The sequence below is a fragment of the Mandrillus leucophaeus genome, unplaced genomic scaffold (assembly GCF_000951045.1).
Source record: "Mandrillus leucophaeus isolate KB7577 unplaced genomic scaffold, Mleu.le_1.0 Scaffold268, whole genome shotgun sequence".
Taxonomy (NCBI): Eukaryota; Metazoa; Chordata; class Mammalia; order Primates; family Cercopithecidae; genus Mandrillus; species Mandrillus leucophaeus.
In genome coordinates, this window is record NW_012102787.1 from 985,481 (window position 1) to 1,010,875 (window position 25,395).

Consider the following 25,395-nt stretch of genomic DNA (forward strand, 5'->3'; position numbering starts at 1 on the left):
GGGATGGAGACATTTGTAAAGGTTTATCAGATATGTTTGGTCCAGTGCTAAGTTTAGGTCCTGAATATGTTTGTTAATTTTTCGCCTCGATGATCTGTCTAATACTGTCAGTGGAGAGTTGAAGTCACCAACTACTACTGTGTAGGAGTCTGTATCTCTTTGTAGGTCTCTAAGAACTTGCTTTAAGAATCTGGGTGCTCCTGTGTTGAGTGCCTTTATATTTAGGATAGTAGGGTGTTCTTGTTGAGTTGAACCTTTTACCATTATGTAATGCCCTTCCTTGTCTTTTTTTATCTTTGTTGGTTTGAAATCACCTTTGTCTGAAATTAGCATTGTAACCCCTGCTTTTTTTCTGTTTTCCATTCGCTTGGTAGATTTTTCTCCATCCTTTTATTTTGAGCCTATGAGTGTCATTAAGTGTGAGATGTGTCTCTTGAAGACCACATACCGTTGGGTCTTGCTTTTCTATCCAGTTTGCCACTCTGTGCCTTTTAAGTGGGGGCATTTAGCTCATTTACATTCAAGGTTAGTATTGTGTGTGTGAATTTGGTTATGTCATTGTGCTGTTAGCTGATTATTATGTTGGCTTGTTTGTGTGGTTGCTTTACAAGTAACACTGGTCTGTGTGTTTAAGTGTGTTTTTGTATTAGCTGATAGCGGTCTTTCCTTTCTATATTTTGTGCTCCTTTCAAGATCTCTTGTAAGGCAGGTCTGGTGATAATGAAGTTCCTCAATATTTGCTTATCTGAAAAGGATCTTATTTCTCCTTCACTTAGGAATCTTAGTTTGGCTGGTTATGAAATTCTTGGTTGAAGATTTTTTTCTTTAAGAATGTTGAATATAGGCCCTGAATCTCTTCTGGCTTGTAGGATTTCAGCCTTAGTGGTTCACTGTTAGCCTGATAGGGATCCCTTTGTAGGTGACCTGCCCTTTCTCTCTAGTTGCCTTTAACATTCTTTCTTTCATTTCAACCTTGGAAAATCTGACAATTATATGTCTTGGGGATGATCTTTTTGTGGAGAATCTTGCAGGAGCCACTGTATGATTCTCTCAAAAAAATAAATAAATAAATGGCATACATTTTAGAGGATGGCCTGGAGAAGAAAAGGATTAATGACAGGGAGATCAGTTTGGGGACAGACAGTGAGATCTTGGACTCTCATCTTGTTTGATCTGCAGAAAAATAGTCAAGAAGGCAAACATTAATAGCCTGATAATGTCATCTCTGATTTAAATTTGAGATGGCAAAGTATGTACTAGTGAGGGAGAATTGCAAGTTGTAAGCCATCATTTCTCTTATTTTACATGTATATATTTTGCATATGCAGAGAGCTTTCCTGCATGGTATCCTAACACCCATTGTGACTCACAGAAGCATCCACTCAGCAAATACTAATTAATCACCTGATGTGTTCCAAGTATTGTCCTAGATGGTAACAATATGGCATAACACAAGATACAAGATTCCTACCCTTGTGGAAACTCACTTTCTGTTTTAGGAATGCAGACAACAAACTAGCTGTCAAATTAGTGAACAGTATCCTTTCAGAGAACGCTGAGTGCAATCAGGGTAATAAAGGGAGCTATGTAATCCAGAGGAGGGCAGTGTATAGGAAGATGTGTATGGGCAGGTTGGGTAATGCCTAACACAGGAGATGAGACCTAAATGAGGAGAACCCTACCTCCTAAAACCTGGGGGAGGATCCTTCCAGGCTGGAGCACACAGGATAGGTTTAAAGAGATCCACAGGTCAAGTGACTGGAGAAGGGGAAAGAAAAGGAGTACAGGCATGAATGAGGAAATTGAGGCAGCCAGGGCCTTGCAGGCTTGGGCCTGCACCTCAGATGCTGTTCTGTGAGCAATGGGACATCTAAAGTTTGAGTTTTTAAGCAGAAGAGCGATGTGATCTGACATACATTTTTAAAAGTGTATCTGGCTGCTCTGTGGAGAACGGCTTCTACAGAGGCAAAAGTAAAATCAGAGAGACCATCAAGAAGGCTTTTTTGCAAGCCCAGGAGAGAGATGGTGATGGTCTGGATAGAAGATGGCAAGCTAGTGCCACAACTTTCAAAGTGTGGTCTGTGGGTTCCTGGAGGCCCGCAAGATCTTATTGGGAAATGCAAGGTTAAAACTATTTTCGCAGTAATAGCAAGATGCTTTTTGTCTTTTTCACAGTATTGACATGTGCACTGCCAGTGCAATGTAATGGTGGGGAAAACTACTGGCACCTCAGCATGAAATAACATAGTGGTACCAAACTGCTAGTTTTTCACCAGCACATACTTACAATAGAACAGAACGCCAATTTCACTTCAGAATATCCTGTATGAAGCAGCAACAATTACTGTTTTTATTAAATCTCAACTTTTGAGTGATATCTTTTTAATATTCTGTGTGACAAAATGGGAAGCACACATAAGCCCTTCCACCGTATACCAGAGTATACTGGTTATCTCCAGGAAAAACCCGTGTGCAGTTTGAGTCACAAGCTGAACTGGCTACTTTTTTCGTGGAATGCCAATATGACTTAAAAGAACAACTAACAGACAAACTCTAGTTACTCCAATTTGGGTATTTGTTTGACAGATCTTTTATCAAAAATGAATGAAGTGCCCTGATACTTCAAGAAAAACAACTGACAGTATTTGTTGCCAATGACAAAATTTGAGCTTGAAACAAAAATTAGGATTTTGGAAAACACATAGCTGCCACTGTAAAGCTTGATAACTTCCCAATATATGAAGGACTTTTTCTGATGAGATTGATGGTGATGTTAATGAATGTGGAGAATTTGGTATTGGATCACAAAATGTGAAACATTCAAAAGATCTCAAAGATCTCCGAACTTAGTGAACAGGTATTTCCAATTGACCAAATGTGTAATGTTATAAAATTATGCACAGGTGAAAAATCCATTCAAAATGCAAGATAGACAAATAGATTTTAATATTAACAAAATAAGAAAAGTTTTTATTGACAGATTTTCAGGTACCACATTTCAGACTCTACATTTTAAAAACTACCACTTGTTGATTTCTGGTGTAGAATCAGAGAATAGCCACAGTTATCAAAAGATGATGAAAATACTTCACCCATTTCCAACTATGTATCTGTGTGAGGCTAGGTTTTCTTCATATCCTTCCATCAAAACACCATAGAGCAACATATTGAAGGCAGTACCAGATATGAGAATCCAGCAGTCCTCTATTAAGCCAGATATTAGATTTGCAAAAATGTAAAAGTGTTACTTCTCTCACTTATGTTTTGTAAAATGTATTAATTTTCATAAAATATGTGATTTGTGTTAATATACAATGATTTTATTGTTTTTCAAATACAGTGAATTCTATTTTTTTAAGTTTTGTTTTTATTTCTAATATGGCACATATCAATAGATATAACCCACATAATCAAGACCTCTTTGGGGATTTTATTAATTGTTAAGAGTGTAAAGGAGTCCTCAGACCAACATGTCTAAACACTGAGCTAATGAAAGTGATTAGTTTCGAGATGTATTATGGAGGCAGGGCAGATGGAAGTCTGTATATTCTCTTTTATTCATCTTCAGATATTTGTCCCAAGCAGTTGTGATGAAAAAGACTGGAAAGAAGTAGGTTTGGAGGGAGGATGGAAGCAAGAATTCTTTTTTGGCCATGTTAAACTTAAGATGCATGTTGAATATACAAGTTCAGGTGCTGAGTAGGAAATTGGATATGGAAATTCAGGAAGAGGTCAGGGGCAACATATAATAAATTTGAGAGACTTCAGCATATAGGTGACAAAACCACAGGCCTGGGAGTGAGTATAGTTAGAGGAAAGAGAAAAGTCCAAGGATGGAGCTCCAAGACATGCCAGCATTTAGATGGGGAGCAGAGGAGGAGGAGCAGGGGAGAACCCCTGGGAGGGAGCCACAGGTGAAGCTGATGAGAAGTCAGGACAGTGTGGTGCCCCTGAAGCCACAGGAAGAAGTGGTTTCATGGAGGAAGTTGACGACTGAGTCAAGTGATAGTGAGAAGTCTTGTAAGATGAGAATAGAGAGTTGAGCATGGACTTGGCAAGACGGGGATCATCACTAACCTTGATAAAAACAGTTTCTCTGGAGTGACAAAAAATCTACAACAGGTTAAGGAATGAAAGAGAAACGAGGAAATAATGGCAGCAAGTAAAGACAACTATTTTGAGGGTCTTCCTTCAGAACAGGGGCAGAGAAAGGGACTGGTTCTGGAGGAAGCTATCCCGTCAAGAAGGGATTTAAGATATGCCAAGGGAAATGGTCCATGAGAGAGAAATTGATGTCCCAGGGACAGCGAAGGTAAATTCAGGAACAGATTCCCTAGTGAGAGAGAGGGGATGGGGATCCAGAGCTCAAGAATAGTGATTGATTCCTGAGGCGGGGAAAGAGCAAACAGAAAGCCCAAGAATGGGGCAGGTCATCCCTCTGTCCTCAATAAAAAGGTTAACTGGGGAACAACTAAAATTGAAGAAAGTTACAAAAGCTGTAAGACAAGAAGGGCGTAGATTCTGTATTTGGGTGGTTGGTTGCTTTTCGCTGGCTTAAGTCTAGAGTAATGATAGACATTCTCCACTGCTCCAGCCATTTGGCCCCTTATGAGTTGGCCTCCTCTGTCTGATCTCAGGCTGTTTCCAAAGCTGGGAAGGAAGAAGGGAAGAATTAGACAAAAAGTGCTTTGTGATTTCTTTGGTAGTTCACTTTCAGTAAGAAGCCATGGAAGTGTAATGCAGTGTCCACTCATCTCTAACTAGATTCTTCTTGACCTTTCCTTATTATGTCAATTGGGGGAGGAGATGGCTCTGGAGTTGAAATGTCTCCGTTCTCCTTTGGAGACAATAGGGATTGACAGCTTGAACAGGTAAGCTTAGTCAGGGCTATATTTCATCCCAAGCACATGCTGTCCACCTTCCCATGAGGATATATTAAATATTATTATTACTATTGATAATTAATACCAGTCATTCCCTTGAGATCTCAGGTTAGTGATACATAACTAAGTCTGCGTCATTTCAAGACATCTCCCAGGTGAGGGGGTGGTTTAAGAAACAAAAGGAAGTGAACTGTGTCTGGTTTCATTATGAGGCTGGGACTTGTATCAGTCCTCACGCCCCATGGGCAGGACTCAGCGGAGAGCAGAAATCCTGAAATCTGTTTCATCGTTTAACATCCTCTTGTCTTATATAGTTCTCAGTAGGAGAAATAAATAGATGTGGTAAATATTTATTCAGAGTTTCCTCTTGGAATTTACCAAGCAGGATTTGACACAGCATACACACTGAGCCAATTCCTAAAGGGTATTGTTTACTGAGTTAGTTTTCACCCCGACTGCCCACTGCTTTGTAAGCCTTGTACAGTTCCATGATAAAAAGAAATTCCCTTGAGCACAGTTCTCTTTCATGTGCTCCTTTGCCACTGAGTGAATAGACAGAAGAAAGAAGAAGGAAACAAGGGGCGAGACCCAAGTGAGTTGACATTTAATAATAGGAATAAGTGCCAAGACCTACAGTTGTATCCCACACCCCCACCAAAAAAAAAAAAAAAAAAAAAAAAACTGGCCGGGGTGGTGTCTCCCACCTGTAATCAATATGTGAAAAATCCTTGGGGATTTCATTTCTGTAAGCTCAATCCTAGCCAGTGATGTGATGTAGCTGCCCAAAACATTAATGAAATCGTGGTCTGCATTGTAGGACTAAGAAGGTGAAAGATAGTTCTATGTACTCATCACTAGTAAAATTGTGCTTTATTTGAGATCACATTTGATAGATATATTGGCAAATGTATTATTGGCTATAACATGGAGTGGGGTTTTTTTTGTTTGTTTGTTTGTTTTGTTTTGTTTTGAGACAGAGTCTCGCTCTGTCGCCAGGCTGGAATGTAGTGGCACGATCTCAGCTCACTGCAACCTCTGCTTCCTGGGTTCAAGCGATTCTCCTGCCTCAGCCTCCCAAGTAGCTGGGACTACAGGCACACACCACCACACTCAATTAATTTTTGTATTTTTAGTAGAGACGGGGTTTCACTATGTTGGCCAGGATGGTCTCGATCTCTTGACCTCGTGATCCACCTGCCTCGGCCTCCCAAAGTGCTGGGATTATGGGAGTGAGCCACCACGCCCAGCCTATAATGTGGTTTTAAATTGAAATTATGATTTTTAAATTTAGAATTTAAATATTTTTAAGGGCCAATGGCCCAAGACAGTGATAGAGAACCTGAAACCATGTCAAATAACATTTGAAGGAACTAGAAACAACTATCCGGAGACAAGACTTGGGGAAAGAGGAGGCAGAGCCACTGCTTACTCCCTACCATGTATGTAGGTGTTACCCTTCCTCTGGTTGCCTTGTAGGGCAAAACCAGTGTTTTTAGGCTATAAGGAGGCAGATTTGCCTGTAATGATGTATGCAATGATCTGGTACATATAATTCTCCAAAACTGACTTGGCAGTACCTTTCTTCTCATTGGAAGTATTTAATCAGTGCCGCCCACTTGATGGTCAAGACTTTGACACATTGAACTAGCTGATCCCCAAAATGCCTGTCACCTCATAATAGCACAGTCATGCATTACTTAACAATAGGATGCATTCTGAGAAGCACGTCATTAGGCAGTTTCATCATTGTGCAAACATCATAGAGTGTACTTAATGCACACCTAGATGGTATGGCCTACTGCACACCTAGGCTGTATGGTATAGCCTACTGCTCCTAGGCCACAAACCTGTACAGCATGTTAGTCTACCAAATACTATAAGCAGTTGTAACACAGTGGGAGGTATTTGTGTATCTAAACATAGAAATGGTACAGTAAAAAATGGTGTTAGAATCTTATGGGACCACCATCATATATGCAGTCTGTTATCAACTGAAATGTAATTTTTCAGCACATGACTTTATTTACTTCACAGAAAGTGTAGGTTTGCTTTTCATTAACCATCTACTTAATTAAAATAATGAGCTATGAAGGTCAAATAAAAAGGGGTGGCCACTTCTCCAGAGCTACTTTCGGTACCTGAGGATAATTTTATGGAATAAATATCTTTGAAGTGTTCTAGCTTTTTTGAAACTTTAGCTTTAAAAAATGAAAAGGCCCTTTCCTAGCAGTCCTTGTCTCAAAGAGAAAAAGAAAAATATATTGAATGCAGACTGAGGTCAGCAAGCCCCTCTGCCCTGTTTCCTTCTTCCCTCTTCTGAAGCTCAGTTGCTTGAGAAAGGAGCTTTGGAGAGAACAGGAAACAAAGTTGATGCAAGAGTCGCACTAAGTCTAAGAGAAACTGTTGGTGCAATCTGTAGTTGTATTGTGGGATAAGTCTTAAATAATTACTTTGAAGCTTGGAGCCCCAAATTTTTTAATTTAAGGTCTAAAAATTCAGTCTTTTAAAGCAGATTTTGATGACTAAAACCAGGAAAATGGCCCCATCCTTCACTTTTCTTCTTGTTCAGTTGGTTAGCAGTAGAATTACCACCCCCATAAACAGATAAAAGGACTGAAAAACAGGAAGCAACATCAAATAGTTTTAAATTACTTTGGGAAACTCCTGAAAGTGGGTGTAATATGTGTGGGCCTTTAAAAATGAATCATATTTATGCATTTGATGTACAGCTACTTAATTATTTTTTACAGTTCAGCCTAACGTTCATTGGTATTTTTATTTTCCTGTCTATGTTTTGGTCCTTATTTGCCATGTATAACTGCTGCTGGTATGTGTCCCACTGGTACACTGAGTTGTTCAACCAGCTACTGATAAACGCATTACAAAGTATGTATGGAATAAAGAAACCACAAGAGATGAAAGTATTAGGTAATTTTTTTTTTTTAATTAAAGTTTGCTTAGTTGGCCCATAGCAAGACCCTGATGTATTTGGCCGCAGCCAAACAGAGAAATATTTGACTAAGCTGTCTTCAGCACAGTGTTCCCAAAACAAGTGAAGGAAACCTTTGTTGTGTGAGCACCTTGATACTCTGGAAATGCCTTGCAGCCACCTCCACTTTATCATCCAGAGGGTCGGTGTCTGCAACATGGGGTGTGTGTAATGCACAACTGCACATCTGCAATCTGAAGGCTTCCCAGCCCTGATCCACATGGCTCTGGACAGGTCTGGCTCTAATATTTGTAGGGCTCCAGACAAAGGCACAATTGAAGCTCATATGCCATACACTTAAATATTAAAATTTATGATTCAGACTAACAAACTGGTTGTATAAAATACGTTCTATCCTTCTGCCTTGATGTAATGACCTTTCAGAAGGCCAGGTTTAAATTGAGAATTATCACTCTCCTTAGAGTTCCAAATGGGAACATGGTGGTATGGGGGAAACCAGCATACACCTAGCCGCTTCCTTCTTTCCTGCTCCTTCTCCTCCCACTCCCCCAGACCCCCATCCTGCAGGGGCCTTGAAACATGCACATGGACACACCAGCCCACATGTCCAAGATACATGCACATATCTGTAAATAGCTGCCCTTGGCCATTCTCTCACCCTTCAGGTGGTGTAGCTCACCAAAGGGAGGAAGGACGGAGGGAAAGAGCATCCACTGACCCTGGGAGCTCACTTGGGGCCCCTTGGGTGGGAAATTCTGAAACAGTTTAAGGGAGAGATCATAAGACAGATGGGGGACGATGCCTCCCTGGCCTAACTGAAGGAGAACAGAGTCCTTCCTTGCCTAGGTCTAGGGGCTGTGCTGCCTGTGGGCATTTAAATAAAATCTGCAGCATCTCCTATTTTGTCACGACAGCAGTTCTTTCTCTTCACACGGAGACCGCTCCTGCCTCAACTCCAAGGGCCAGAGCGAGTTGGCACACCCTCCAAGAGGAGCACCTCGCTTCTGGGAACAGCAGGAGCAGCCTCATTGTTGAGATTTCAGTAAAGTATTTTGCCTGAAGTTCTCTTACTGGTTCAGCCTCTCCTTCAAGTTTTGTTTCTGTTCCCTCTGAACACCCCACCTCTTCACACACACCTAGATCTCTAACTTGAGACCTGGAGAAAGAAACTGCTCTTTTGGGGGATGCATCACTCAGCAGTAACGTTTGCCCTCTCCAGAATCAGTGATCTCAATAAAATTGTGAAGGATTGGAACATCTTTTTGAAAATAATATCAGGGGACCCTTGATACCTGCGGATTTTATTTGGTGCTGATTAAGGGTCAGTATGTCCCTGTGATGCATGTGGCCCCCTCTTTGCCACTTTGTCAGTCACTGACCAGGCCAGTTCACCTCTCTACACTTCATTGTCTGCATCTACAAAAAGTGAACAATAATTCATGCGTGTTTCTATTTCAAATGGATGTTTTCAGAACAAATTTTTAAATACATATACGAAGAGCAATCAAAATATCCAATCAGTCCCCTTTCCAGTAGAACTTCATTTAACTCTCCAAGAGCTTTTGTATATTACCAAGAAATAGGATTCAGACTTCCCTAAGTTGACAGAAAAGCACGAAATCTGTTTCTAACAGATGTTCCCCATGATCCCCCAAACGTAAACATGTTTTCAAGACGATGGTGAGACAACCTGTTTACACAAGGAAGTACTTTAAAAAGCAAACAAAAAAGCATCACCCAGAGCAGTCATTGTGATCAAAGTGCCGTCAATTATTAGGGTGTAAAGGGAACTGATGACTCAACTTAGCACCACCGCGGTCTCCAGATTTCAGTTTCGTAACAGAGTTTCTTTTCAGGAATATTCTTCATATACACACAAATCCGATTTTCTTTCTAAAATGTTTCTCGATTTTTGTCAAACCGAAATACCAGGATCTCTTCAAAAGATGACTCCGATAACCAGATGATGCTGAGATGAGCATCACACAGACACACTTCCCCATGGAGAGCAAGGTTGCTACTCGCTGGGATCTTGATGCCTGGGAGGAGGGACAAGGTCTTCCACACAGCAGCTCCTGGCTCTCTCTGCTCTTACACCTCCCCAATTAGTCAGATGCAGCATAGAAACTCTCAGACTGTGTGGTGGTAGAAAATAACTTTCTAAATCAATCAAAGTGTGATATTTTGATCCTTTCACATGCCTGGGTATTCTGGGCAAATGCATGCTCAAATCAGTGACTCATGGATCAAGATGCAAAGTAGGTCTCTGAATGCTGGCTAGAAATCAGTTTTTAAACCTGAAGCAAAATATAGTCTGGTAAAATATATATATATATAGTGTGTATTGTGTCAAATTTAGCAGTTTTTGTGAAAATAACTACCACTGCCCCTCAAAGTATTGTATATTGGGAGTTGGCCCTGAGTTAGAAAGAAGAAGTAGGTTAGCAGAAGTGTCTACATAAAAGCCCATAAGAAGTCTTAACTGATTATTATTATTTGAAATGGAGTTTCGCTCTTGTTGCCCAGGCTGGAGTGCAATGAAATGATCTCGGCTCACTGCAGCCTCCGCCTCCTGGGTTCATGTGATTCTCCTGCCTCATCCTCCCGAGTAGCTGGGATTACAGGCACACACCATCATGCCCAGCTAATTGTTTGTATTTTTAGTAGAGATGGGGTTTCACCATGTTGGCCAGGCTGGTCTTGAACTCCTGACCTCAGGTGATTCGATGGCCTCGGCCTCCCAAAGTGCTGGGATTACAGGCGTGAGCCACCATGCCCCGCCCAGGAAGGCACTTTTTGAAAGTTTCATTCAAAACTCCTTTAGAGTGTGGTTTCCCATTAAAACAAACCCTTTAGATTCCCTTCGAGAATGGTGAGGCCAGACCCTGTGGTATCTTCACTGAATGATACCCCTTTAAACAGACTTTAGGGGTAGGCTGGAAACCTGACCTCTTTTTATAATACCACTTCTATGGAAAATAGATTCATGTCTCACCATGTATCCTGGAGTCCCAGGAACTTTTCAGATCATTATATGGGCTGTCAGTGGCAGTAGGAATGCCACCAAGACTATAACCCAAAAGCAGGATCATTACCCAATGCCACAAGAAGGGGACAAAAAATAGTATGAGCTCTTTATATTTATAGTAAAGTTTAAGTCATGGGTTTATGTGCCAGGATCTTCCTGTGATTCATTATACTTAAAAATACTTGACTGCAATTCATTAAAAGAAAAAATAAACTACACACAATAAAAGCCTATTAGAATGAATAATAAACAAGATCATCAATTTTGCAGGATGAAAGTTCAGTCTACAAAAATCAATTTCTATACACTAGCAAGAAAAATGAAATTACAAAAACAATTCCATTTACAAAGCGTCAAAAATAATTAAATGTTCAGGAATAAATTTAAGAAATAGAAGTGCAAGACTTGAACATTGAAAACTACAGAATGCTATAGAAAGAAATTAAGGAAACATAAATAAATGGAAAGACATCCAATGTTCATAGATCAGAAGACTTGTTAAGATGGCAAAACTATCCAAACCTATATAGTCAACATAATCCCTATCAAAGTTGCAGCATTTTTGCAGAAATTGACAGGCTGATTTTAAAATTCATATGGAAATGCAAGGAACCCAGAATAGCTAAAACAATCTTGCAAAAGAGGAACAAAATTGAAGGACTCACACTTCCTTTTTTCAAAACATCCTATGAGACAGTGTAGTCTTCAATACAGTACATGTATACTCTAAGTTTTCAACAGGGGTTCCATAACAATTTGATGAGGAAAGAATAGTCTTTTCATCATATAGTGCCAGGACAACTGGATATTTACACACACAAGAATGAACTTGCACTTATACCTTACACCGTATACAAAAATTAACTCAAAATGGATCAGAAAAATAAATATAAGCAAAAATTCTAAAACTCTTAGAAGAAAATATAGGGATACATTTTTGTGACCTTGCATTAGGCAGTGGATTCTTAGATATAATACCACAAGTACAAAAGACGAAAGAAAAATTAGATAAATGGGACTTCATAAAATTATAAACTTCATGCTTAAAGGAAACCATTAAGAAAGTGAAAAGATGGTCCACAGATGGGAGAAAATACTTACAAATCATGTATCTGACAAAGGATTTGTATCCAGAGTATATAAAGAATTCTTACAGCTCAGTGCTCAAAAGATAACCCAGACAAGTAATGGACAATTAAAATATGCATTTCTCAGAAAAAGATATACAAATGGCCAATAAGTGAATGAAAAGATGTTCAGCATCATTAGTCATTAGGGAAGTGCAATCAAAATTATGAGTTACCACTTTACCCCCACTAGGGTGGTTAAAGTCTAAAAGACAGTGGTAAGTGTTGGTGAGGATGTGGAGAAATTGGAACCCTTATACATTGCTGGTGGAATTGTCCTGCTACAGTCATTTTGGAAAACAGTTTAGCAGTTCCTCAAAATGTTAAATACAGGGTTACCATTTGTCCCAGTGTATTAGTTAGGGTTCTTCAGAGAATACAACCAGTAGAGGGTGTGTGTGTGTGTGTGTGTATGTGTGTATGTGTGTATAGAGAGAGAGGAAGGGGACAGATTTATTTTAAAGAATTGGCTTACATGATTGAGGAGACTGGCAAGTTCAAAGTTTGCAAGGTAGGCCAGCAGGCTGTAGACCCAGAGAAGAGTTGATGTTGCAGTTTGAGTTCAAAGGGAGTCTGCTGTCAGTATTCCTTCTTCTCGGGAGAGGTCAGTCTTTTTTCTTAAGGTCTTCAACTGATTGGATGAGGCCCACCTCATGGAGAGTAACCTGCTTTATTCAAAGACTACTGATGTAAATGTTAATCTTATCTAAAAAACACCTTTGTAACGACATCCAAACATGTTTGACCACATGTCTTGGTATAGTGGCCTAGTCAAATTAACATATAAAATTAACCATCCCTCCCAGCGATTTCACTTCCAGGTATATATCCAAGTAAATTGAAAACGTGTCCAAATATGTCTAACCGTACAAAAATGTTCTTGGCAGCATTATTCATAATAGCTAAAATGTGGAAACAGTCCAAGTATCCATCAGCTGATAAATGGATATACAGAATGTGGTATATGAATACAATTGATTATTATGCAGCCATAAAAAGGAATGAAGTATTGACATTTGCTACATCAAGGGTGAACTCTGAAAATATGGTAAAGTGAAAGAAGCCAGACACAAAAGGACTCATAATATATGATTCCATTTATACAAAATGTGTAGAATAGCAAAATCCATAGAAACAGAAAGTAGATTGGTGGTTGCCAAGGGTTGAAGGGGAAAGGAAATGAAGAGTAACTGCTATGGGTATAGGGTTTCTTTTTTGGATGATGGAAATGTTCTGATATTAGGTAGTGGTGATGGTCGCACAGCTCTGTGAATATACTAAAAAACATTGAATTGTATACTTTAAAGGTATGAATTGTATGATACGCTAATTATATCTCAATAAACCTGTTAAAAAATGCCTAAGGCTCAAAACATAAGTGGTCCTGGCCACCTAATAGAAAGCAGCAGGAGTTGCTTGTAAAATATAAAATGTATGCTGAATCCCATATGTGAAGAGTTAGAAGGGAATGAAATGATCATCACCATTTACTAGATACCTTCTGTGTTTCAGAAGCTATGAACATATCAGCTCTCTTAGTCTTCCTTAAGAAACAAAAACAAAACATAGCCAGTTTTAAGGACACACACCTGTAGTCCCAGCCACTTAGGAGGCTGAGGCCGGAGGATCGCTTGAGCCCAGGAGTTCGAAGATGCAGTGAGCTATGATCACGCCACTGGACTCCAGCCTGGGTGACAGAGCAAGACCCTGTCTAAAAAAAAAATAAAAGTATAAGTTGGCTTTATCTTCCTTATTTGTTCGCATCAGGAAATTGAGCCTTTGTTCAAATTGCTTGGCCAAAGTCAGCTCTACTATGTTGGGATTAGACCTGGGTCTCTCTGACTTTAGACTTTTTCCTAACTCACTGCCCCACACTGCTCCTGGAGGAGAAACCCTGTCCCGAAGTGAACAGAGAGTTTCAGGACCTGCTACTTAGAGAGGTGGGCAAAGTCTTCCCAAGAACAAAGGTATGAAGGCTGAAGTATGCTTTTGGAGAAAAAACAAAGGACTTAAATGCAAACGGGAAGCTGTTGCTTTTGTGATTTAAAAAAAAAAAAAAGTTTAATTTTTAAAACAAAAGTGCCACAAGGACCAACAAGGAAAGTGACGGGAAGACAGAAGGGACCACAGGATCCAAGATGGCAAATTGCAAAGCAAAACCTAACACTGGGATAGAGCAAGCATGTCATGGACCAGTAAGAGAAATGAATGTTCCCAGAGTAGCCGCTGAATTGGGGAGAGGCCCAGCTGTGTTGACAGTCAGTTGGACCAGAAGCCACGTAGCGATGTTCCTGAAGCTGAAATAAGTCGTTTCTCATCCAGAGACAAAAGTGGCACCAGAAGAAGTTACCCTGGATGCTCCATGGATAAGGATCCAGTGCAGGGGCTTGTGGACAAAGTAAAGTCTTAGAGTTCTTTTATAGGAGATTTTAACCTGAGGTTTATGGATTCTTAGGGGACCTACATCGTCTTCAAAGAGTCCTGAACTCTTGCTGTCATGTGGAAATGTTTTGTGTCTGTGCCTCTTCTGGAGAGAGAGTCTTCAGGTTTTTAAAGAATCTATGTCAGGAAGAAGATATTTAAAAGTTATTTAAATGTTTCTCTTAAAGCGCTAGGCTAATTTTCTGGCTGTGTGATAGATTGTGTTAAATGGTCTGGCACTCCTAATTTTTGGAATAAAAATGAATTCTTAGTGAATGATCTCACTGCCTGCAGTGCTGTCTGATTCTGTCCTGGCATTTGATAGAACTTGTTAGGGGATTAGGTAAGACAGGATGTTGGTACATTTGAGGTCATTAAACCAAGAAGGGAAGGGGGAGCGAAGAAATCCTGCTAAATATATTGTGGAGCTGAACTAAATGCTGAATAGCTAAGGGACATTCTTTGTGCTCTGTGCCAAGACTTTAAAACCCTGTTTAGAAACAGACTAGAATGATGGAGACAGCTCCATCTAGATGCAGTGCATTGGTAAATGCCTGTCTTTCTAAGAAATACTATTTTACTTGTCCTTTTATGGAGGAGGCGTGGAAGGCTGTGATGTACTGGGTTGTATAACATTTTTGTAAGCGGATACAACTAGTATAGAACCTAGAGAAACAATAAAAGCCGACTTTTCACGTGGTGTCTCACAGTTCCCGTTTCATGACTAGGAAAATAATGAATATGTCACAGAGAACCTAATTCATATGAAAGGTTTTTGTCAGCTGAAATGCATGCCCAAAAGTTTATCTTCTACCTGTCTTTTCTTTCTACTTCTTTTTTGTTTCCTTCACTCTCATTTTGGATGTATAGTTTTAGAAAATACTCACTTTAAAAATGATTGGATGGATACTGGTGAAGGTTGTACAACAAAACAAATGTACTTGGTGCCACTGAACTATGTACTTAAAACTGACTAAAGTGGTAAATTTTACGTTTTGGATATTTTACTATAACTTTCTAAAAGTATATCGGCTAATACAGAAGGAAAACCCACTTACCCTTTGAGGCAAGAATTCCAAGTATCTTTATGTGGTAAATGCCAAGCCTTTCCCACACGTGATGTGAATATGTAAGTCGTAGGGCAAAGTGTATATGGGATGGAAGTGCTTATTTAAGCATTGCATGGTCCTCACTCTGCCACTCACTGGGTCTGGGACCTGGGACCCTGTATTCCGAAGCAGATGTTAAGCCCTCAACAAATGCTGCCTTCTTCCTCCTCAGCCCATTACTCACACACTGGTTCAACAGTATAGTGAGACAGTGGGACTCTGATCTCCAAGGTCCCTTTCAGCTCTGCTGGTCCATAGTTTAAATTCACTATTAAAAAAAAAGAAATCTGCAGAACACTGAAAATTCTCATGGACAGATGTAGTCCACGGGCTTCCCATGTGGACACACAGCAGCTTCTGTTGCTTCTGACTTTCTCTCTCCTCTGCTCCACATTCTTTCTCTTCCCTAGCCTGCCAAGAGTCATCCATGAGCTTAGACATGGAAAGAGAGGGCAGACAACAGAAAGAAGTGAGGTGGCTCAGGACAGAAGGCTGGGAAAGAGCCTGGCACTGGCTGTTGGACTGGGTTAGGGATGCAGCAAGCCTGGAGTCGGCCCTGACAGTGCCACATGGTTATGGTTATGGTGGAACCCAAGGCCATGGCCCCAGATTCTCTGAAGGGTGTGTGACCACAGGAGGAGTAAGCATGATTGATTATTATACAAGGTGAATGGTGGAATGTAGAGATTCGATCCAGGGACAGAAACTGAGCTCATCATGTGAGGAAGAGCCACTGTTGGGGAAGAAGAGGCTATGTCAGGAAGTGCAGCAGGAGAGGAGGGCCGAGGGCAGATGTATGCTCAGTCTCCAGGCAGGGTTTGAGCTGGGAGCGGATGAACTCTGGGCTAGGACTCCAGGGCCAGCAACAGCAGGCAGATCCCCAGGGCAGTGTGTCTCCTCTGGTCCCTCTGTGTGTACCTGTCACTGCACTGTGCAAACACTTGGTCTTCATTCATGTATTGGTGTATCCATTCATTCAAGTTTGTGCCAGGCACTTTTCCAAGTGTCAGGTATCAGTGGAGAGCAAGTGAAGCTAGTTTCCTGCCACTGTGGGTCTTACGTGGACCGAGAGAGAAGATAGGTAGTTATACAGTAAATAAACATGTGGATTTTGATTATCCCTTGATGGAAACAAGCAGGACAATGCCTATCTGTTTGGGAGAGGGCAGAGCGCATTAAGGACAGTGTCTCTGCCGGTGACATATTTGAACTAGACCTAGTGAAGGAGAAGTAACCAGCATGGCTAAGGGTTGTGGGAGGGAATTCTAGGCAGAGAGAGAAGCAGGTGGCAAGACCAGGCAGGGGCTTTACATAGTCAAGGGACAGAAACGACACTGAAGTGTAACAAGTAAGAAATTATGCTTTATGAACTATAACCATTTTAGCACTAATAAGCTAATCAACTCTTTATACAAATAGTTAAATTGTTGTGGTAGCTGCAGGCTTGTCAGTTTACTTTCATGTGTTACTGGTAGCACATGGGAAAGTGGTCATGTTTCCTTCGCAGGAGAAGGATGTAGTCTCCCCACATTATGGAGGAAGGCAGTGTTGTACAGGGAAGGAGGTAGCCTTGACAGGGCGGCTTGGATTCAGATTGCATGTTGTCCCATCTCCAGCAGTGTGACCTTAAGCAAAGCACTTTGCCTCTCTGAACCAGGGTTCTCTCATGAACCAGATAGGCTAATACTACCTGTAAAATTTCTAGCACAGTTCCAAGCAAATAGGTATTTTCAGATGATGATGGTGGTGGTGGAGATGATGATGATGATGATGATGGTGATGATGTATCAATACAGTCTAGTACTCCAATTTTTATGTATAAAATCTGCAGAAATCTAAGAATTATTTCAAATTATGTACTTTCAACACATTTCTTTCACACTTTTTCTTTTTTCTGGCTTGTTAGTGGCAAGTACTTCTGCTTGCACCATCCTTTTATGGTGTAAGTGAAAATCTGATAACCTCTTTGCTGTATTTGGGAACTTAAACACCTTGAATGTCAAATAAGTGAATTTTCTAGCTTTGGTTCTTCAACTAGAGTCCCAGAACCTGAAATGTTGAAGTGGAAACTTTCAGAGCTGTTTAATCTTAATTAATTTTCTCCATCCTGTCTGAAATAACTGCATCTCCCTCCCCACTTCTTTCTCTGTTGCAGCAAAAAGCACATTTTCTTTCATCACCTTTCCATGCCAGTAGAATAAAATACAAAAGCCACAAGATCTATGGTTCAAAGGGGTTCTGCCTTATACAGGTGTCTGTTTAAATTCTGTTTGAAAGATAAGAGTTTAAAAAAAAAAAAACTTCATCTCTGAATTTCCAGAAAATTAACATCAATTGACCTCTTTCTTTTTGAACCCCTTCAGCCATAAAATGGCGCGTGACTACTCCATTTAGTGTTTCTGAATATAAATAAGGATTTCAGGGCCACTCTCTAGATGTTTGTTACCAAAACTGTCATCAGATTTTGAGTAATATTTTTATATAGCCTGGAACCAGCTGAACATTTGAGATTTGACCTTTTTAAAAAGGAGATAATAGTCTCTAAATGCAATTTGGATTTTTAGAACTAAGTTTTGAAGTGTCATTTTGTTTTCTGACCATTGTATTAAATTGTCTTTCTACTCAATCCAGAGGGAAAAAAAGTAAGTTTTTGTGTGTGTGTTTGTGTGTGTGTGTGTGTGTGTGTGTGTGTATAGATGTGGAAGAATCACTTATTAGCACTAAAAATCAAAAGTCTGACTTAGGGCAGGGGAACCGGAAGTGGCATTGTGAAGCTCGAAAGATTGGCTGACTGGTGTCATTCTCATTGACATGCTGAACATGATCCCATTGGGTTGCTGAGCAAAATCAGGTTGTTTTATTTGGTAAGTTTTTCACCTCAAGTGATAATCTTAATACAGTGGAGGGAATTGGCTTAAAAATTCTGTATCCCAACATGCAGTGTCCTGTCCTTGAAGGTTAGGCAAACCTGGATTCAGGTTCAAACAAGAGTGTAAACCAGTTGCGAATATCGTGTTTTATGTTTTTTGTATCACTCCAGATTCCAATTAAGGTAGGAAGAGGTGATTAGGATAGGAGAGAATTGACAACAGGAGGACATTGAGAGCAACATTGGAAATCAGATCATTAAACCACTTTTGTGTTTCTTAGAAATTATTTTGTTGGTATTAGATTTGTAATGTAAATAAAAATACTTTCACCTGTAGTTTCCTAGGGACAGGCAAATGGGGTTTTCCTCACCAAATCCCATTAAAGCCACTAAGAAAATCCTAGCTAAGAGTTGAGTTGGGATAAAGAATTCAGTCAGCCTTAATTATACAAAAAGTACCTTCTAGAAAACCTGATCATTTCACAGCTAATCGGAATGAACGTTCCCTTGCCCACCGTTTGCAGCTGGAGACCCACTTGTACTTTTGTATGGCTGTTGCTGTAGTTGAATACCATTGACTTTTCTTAGCTTAAGAATGCGGTTCCTCTGACTTTTCTTTTTAAGTTTAAGATTATGCAAGAGGTAATTACCTACAGATAATTTCCCATATCTGGGATATGTTACTTTACTTGTAAGCGAATGAATAATAACCATTCAGATACCTCTTTTTAAACTTTCCCCCAACCTCTCTAACAGTAAATACGAAGAAATGAAAAAGCAGTGCTTTCATGCTTAGTGTAGCATTACCATATCTCATCACCCACCTTTTCCTAAGAGCAGTCTGGTGAGCCACTTCAAGATTTTGTGAGGTCTTTGGAAATCAATCTAGCGGCAAAATGCCACAAGGCAGGAAGTGTCCATGGTACTCTTATTCACCATGGTTTTCAGACACCTAAACATTGCCCAGCACATAGGAGAAGGGCAGTGAATCCCTACTTAAGGACTATATTGGGTATTGTCTTGTGGGTTTCTGGGGTTTGAAATAGATCCAAGAAAACTAATATGTGAAGCCACCTAGGGCTGCACTATCCAATCAGGTAACCACTAATGATATGTGGCTATTTAAATTCAGTTGATTTAAATGGATTGAAGTTAAAAATTCAGTTCCTCATTCTCACTAGGTACTTTTCAAGTGCTCAGTATCCTCATGTGGCTGCCATATTGGACAGCAGAGATATTGAATATTTCCATCATTACAGAAAGTTGTGTTAGACAATGCTAGCAGAATAGCAGTAGTAGAGGCCTAAATTAGTGTCTTTTTAAAGTAAAATTCCCATGTGACCCTAATGTGCACTCATAATGCCAAAAAGAGCCCCTCTTACACATCTCCCCTCCACACTGTAGGAACTTAGCCGAGCAAGGTGGTTGGCCCTCCGTGGTGGCCGTCTCTTTGAGACTGATGGACAAACAACAGTAAAACTGTTAGCAAGACTGACAGCTGGTATATACTTATTTGGCTATACCAGTTGTTAATGTTATAAAGTACTTGTACCAGTTAATAAAGACCTGCTAGCTTAAGTTTCTTTGGTATTTCCTTCCAATGCCCAAGAGGCCCTGGCCATTCCTTTAGGATTTCACCAACCTCCCCTCAGTCCAGCAAAAATGAGTTAGTTAATGTCTAGCTCACCTCTGGGAGTTGGGGGCTGCTCAAGGACTCTGTGCCAGCACTGCAGGCCTCAGACTGATAGATGCTACCTTTAACCTCATGGTTCCTTGGCCTCCAGGAGGGATTACTTCCTAAGGCACTCCCATCACTACCATGGCCATGTCCTACATCACAGATCCATTGGCTTCCAGAAGACCTTAAAGTCATTTCATCCAACCTCCTCATTTTACTGAAGAAATCAAGACCCAGAGAGTCAGACAGCTAGTTTATAGCCAATTTAGAAATAAAACAGATCTTCTAACTTAGCACTTTTTTTTGTTACATCTTCTTGTGTTCTTTTCCTGAACTATGAAATGGCGATTAATATCTTTATGCCTCACAGAGTTGTTTAGTTAAAAAAAAAAAAGATACCTAATATTTTATGTATGTCTTATAATCTGCAAAAAAAAAAAAAAAAAAAAAAAACACTCTGTATACATTCTCATGTGATCCCCACAAGAACCTGCGAGAGATAGTAGGCTCCGAGGCAGTGAGTGGGGTGCCCAGCATAACAAAGCTACTGTGAGTGGGAAAGTCTGTATCTCTGTGGCTTGGAAAACTATAAACTCTTTTGTAAATGTAAGCTAATATACCATGTGGCAATACTTGCTTTTAGCTTGCGGTGTTTTGCAGTTCAGGATTTAGTGACATTGAAAGTAATAACTTTGTTCAAGTGCAAATGATGCAATGTGTGTATATATATATACATATGTATTTTTTTACTTTGACAGTGTGCCAATTGCACAGACTTTGGTTCAGCATTGAAACAGAAGTGGGTTGCTTTGAATATATTTTTAAAATGAGAGAATCCAAATTTGTAATTAGCTTTACAATGATAGTTGTACAGTTTGAGTATCAAGGAGCATCCGGTAATCGTTTGTGTTATTAATGGTGGTTTGTTTTTTGTATTTCCCCTGAAGCAGTTAGGCCCTTTGGAAAAAGCAAAACATACTCTTTGAGGGGTTATTTCTTCTATTCCCATTTTATTTTTCACACCCTGTAGCTCTGGTCTGCTTAAAAACTTAGTCATATACCTGAATGTGGCAAAGAAAAATCATTTATTAGCTATTCTACCTGCTTTGACACCTAATTATCAGGAAAATGATGCTTACATTATGAAGTAAAGCCACAGTGAAGGAAATGGTCCACTTCTCTTTGGTCTTTTGATCATTTTGATAGAAACAGTCCTTATTTTTACATAAGATTGTTGGGAATGATCAATTTAACTCACTCCCAAAATAAGATTGAAATTTTTGCACCCCCTCTCCTCAAACCATAACCATCTTATAGTATTAGTGGGTGCAGAAATTGAGTTTATACATCAGTTAAAGAGTGAGGTTATTTCATTTAATATAACAAACCACTTCAATTTGCTTTTATTAGCATATGAAAATTGTGGCATTCTCTACACCAATTATCCTGTAAGGTTAAATATACATAAAGGGGAAAGAGAAAGAAAGATTATTAGGAAAAGCTATAAATCTAAAATAACCTGGTGCTGTAAGACCTGCTTTAGCATTCCTAATTCGTAGCCACATTTGGGAAGAATGTGTTTGTATGTTTCTTTTTTCAAGTGTGTATTTTATCTGTGTCTTCATGTATTTCTCCATGTATAACCTGTTTTATGTTATATAACACTCTCACCTCATCCTTCTCTATTGTGCTCAAAGAGCTGTAGCCTTCCCCATGTCAATATAGGACTTTCAAAGGGCTTACTATTGTCTAGAATTTTCTTAGACTTTCTCTGCTTCGTTTAGATGCTATAGATGGTACTGACCAAAAAGTGGAAAGATCAAGCTTGTGATTTATAGCTAGACTTGGAGTCAACATAGTAATGAGACACTAGGCTTGAAAAGATCTTTGAAATTCTGAAGCTCAAATTCCTACAAACTTATTGGGGCATAAGGAGGACCAATGAGTGAGCACATACTTTCAAACTTGCCAGCCACCAGTTTTGATACCAATGCACTTGGCGTTAAATGAGATAATGCATACAAGGACCTGGCATTGGAGTGGACACACTGTAATCATGCGTAAGGGTTAGCCATTATTATTAGCTATTCTGATTTGATTTTGTCTTCGCATCTTTTTCTGCTTTCTGATGCCATGCTGAGGAACAGCAAAATGTCCAAGAAATAGGAAAACACCAGAAGGAAGGGAAATACAAGGCCTCACTACTCTAGAAGCTGAATTATCAACCCACAAATAAGCAGTTGTTTTTCCTCTCATGATGTTATGTGAATTATTTCTGAATTCTCTCACATGCTTTTCCATGTGAAGACTCGATGGACAAGTCACAGCTCCCCCACTGTCCACGTCTAACTCAGTCTGGCCTAGTGAGGGTCATTTGATGGTAAACTTAAATTAACTCCATTTCTCTCTTGTTATGTGAAAAACAGCAAGCTGTTTACTATCTTCTGTGTTAGGAAAACATAAATAAAATCTCTTACATTTGGTCATGATTGATTAGAATTTTGTTAAGTTGCGTGAGGAGCAAGTGTATTTTTCTCTGTCTATGATAAGGTTCGTAATTAACCAGGCATTTGTGCTGCTGGAAAAAATATAAATTGGTGCAACCTTTCTAGAAAATCAAGACTCTCAATGTTTATGCCCTTTCATGCAATAATTCCTTTTCTAGGAACCTGCGTAAGAAAATGTTCAGAAGTTTAGACAATCGGATATTCAGAAACGTCCCCTAAAGTGTTATTTACAATAACAAAGAAAAAAACAATCTGCAATTCCAAAAATGAGGGAAATAAATACATAAGATATATTTCTATGGGATATAATACACATGAACTTTAAAAAACATGTTTTTGAATAATTTTAATAACTTGGGGAAACACTCATATTGATATAACTCAAATTTTATTTCAGAATTGAATGAAAAAGTAGAAACAATACTCTGAGTATGTGCATGTATCTGAAAAGAATACTGGTCCACAATCCCTTATCTCTAATTCCAAATCCAAAAGTTTTCAGAAATCAAAAGGGGTTGTGTTTTGTTTTATTTTTAGTAACTTCTTTGGTAGGAAAACCTGGCCTGAACTAATGTGAGGCTCTGTTTTACCCCCACTTAATAAGAATATGCATCTATTTTTGTGCAGAAATATTTAATGTTTAATATTATAGGGTGCTGCTCCATACTCTCACAAGATAATAATGTAATAAATGGTAGCTGCACTGTAATACTCTCTAAAATCCAAAAAATTCTGAATTCTGAAACATATCTGGCCCCAAGAGTTTCGGTAAAGGAGTTTTGGACTCATACAACAAAGCATCATTAGTGATTTATCGGTGTCAAGGTTACCATTGATCTTTATTTTTTTTCTTTATTTTTCTGTATGTTTCAAATGTTCTACAATAAGTTCTACGAAACACATTTGAGGCATCAGGGAATCATCTCATTTCAGTCAGAATTCTTAAATTAATCATTTGCTTCCTGAATATCTTGTATTTACAATGGCCACATGTGTCTTTTAAACCAAGGTGTTCTGATTTGCTGATAGAAAACGTGAGATGAAATAGAGAAGATGATAATTACTGGACATGGAGCTATCTCCTAGGCTGCATTTGGATTCAGGAGAGACCCTCGTGAGGGCTGCTCGCCTAAAGGAGATACCTCAAGGAATAGGGCTTCTACCAGGCAGAGCCCAGGCATTTATACCACGGGCTGTGGTGTCATATTCTGTTCATGAGGATTGGTCAAGAGGCCCACAGCCCGAGGCGCAGACAGTTGTGTGAGATCATAACAAGCAGAACGGAGTATGGCGAGATAGCAGGAGGGACGGGGAAACATTCACATGCATACTTTCATCTGCTAATGAACAACTTTTCCTACCCAATTAGGTGGACACTCACTGACCTGTCAAAAGGTTGCCCCACAAAACTTTGGGGTCCATGTCTGAATGGATTGCCGGAGCCTTCTCATCTCTCCCTTCGCCCAGTTCCCTGCATCCTAAGACTCGAAGCCAGCACAGGACCTGGAAAAATTACATGTAAGTTTTGACCAGGTTTATATTCCTTAACTAAACAATAATAAATATTTTCTTAGGTGATAGTAACAAACAGCCCAAGCACACATGAATTCCTTTTTTTTTTTTTTTTTTTTTTTTTTAAACAAAGGAACTGGAGAGTTATCATTGAGTAAAGGAGCAAAGGTTGGAGTCTGTATATTGGTGGTTCCTTAACTCAGTGGCTCTTAAATTTCAGCTTGAATCAGAATCACCTGGAGGGCTTGTTGAAGTACAGCTTGTTGGGCCTCATGCCCAGATTTCTGATTCAGTAGCTCTGGTACAGGCCAGGAATTTGCTTTTCTAACAAGTTTCCAAGTGAGGCTGATGCAGCTGGTCCAGGGACCCCAATTTGAGAATCACTGTTTTAACTCATGTGCTTGAAAGGATAAAAAAGATAGAAAACTGTATATACTTGAGTGATAAATAGCATTAAATTAAGAAATTTAATGCTTTGCTTAATACACTGTGTCTCAGAAAAGAGTTTTAAGGTTCACTTAGCACCTTCACATTTGGAAGTCCAGCCCAGCAGATGCCATTATTCTGTGCCAGCTTTACCCCAGAGTTGCTAGTACCAGCCATTCTTTGTCCCTAGTTTTCAACAAGTGTGACTAATAGTACTGTTATTAGGCTAAAACAACAGCTACAGTCCTTTTGCAGGTGTGCTCATCATGCTTTTAGACATACTCAAAAATCTTTTTTCCCCTGAGTTGGGAAATACATTGTTCCCTTTCAGAGTGAGTCATCATAGCATTATCCCTCCCCTCACACACTTAAATGTGATTTGATTTACAAAACACATGTGGGACAGAAAGACAAACATCACATGTTCTCACTCATGGGATCTAAAAATCAAATTTGAACTCCTGGACATAGAGGGTAGAAGGATAGCTACTGTAAGCCAGGAAGGGTAGTGGGGGTTGGGGGCAGGGCGTGGAGGCAGGATGGTTAATAGGTACAAAAAAAAGAAAGAAAGAATGAATATGACCTACTATTTGACAGTATAGTAGAGTGACTATAGTCAATAATAACTCACATTTTGTAATAAGGAGTATAAGTGGATTGTTTGTAACTCAAAGGATAAATGCTTGAGGGGATGATTACCCCATTCTCCATGATGTGCTCATTTTATATTGCATGCCTGTGTCAAAACATCTCATGTACCTCACAAATATACACACCTACTGTATACCCACAAAAGTTAAAAATAAAAAAAAAAAAAACACCTGGGAAGGGAAGCACAGCTCCAGTGAATAACCCAAGCCAGGAAGTCCAGGTGTGTGAGATTTT

General features: G+C 39.5%; 1 protein-coding gene across 2 annotated transcripts in view; it reads left to right on the top strand.

Annotated features, from left to right (window-relative positions):
* The window catches only part of BACH2 (BTB and CNC homology 1, basic leucine zipper transcription factor 2), a 359,621-nt gene that overhangs the window by 174,275 nt on the left and 159,951 nt on the right, over nucleotides 1-25,395 (top strand). For both annotated transcript variants that reach the window (XM_011984420.1, XM_011984419.1), the window contains one exon: nucleotides 23,942-24,090. The gene's annotated coding sequence lies outside the window, so the exon portion shown is untranslated. The remainder of the gene's footprint in view (nucleotides 1-23,941; nucleotides 24,091-25,395) is intronic.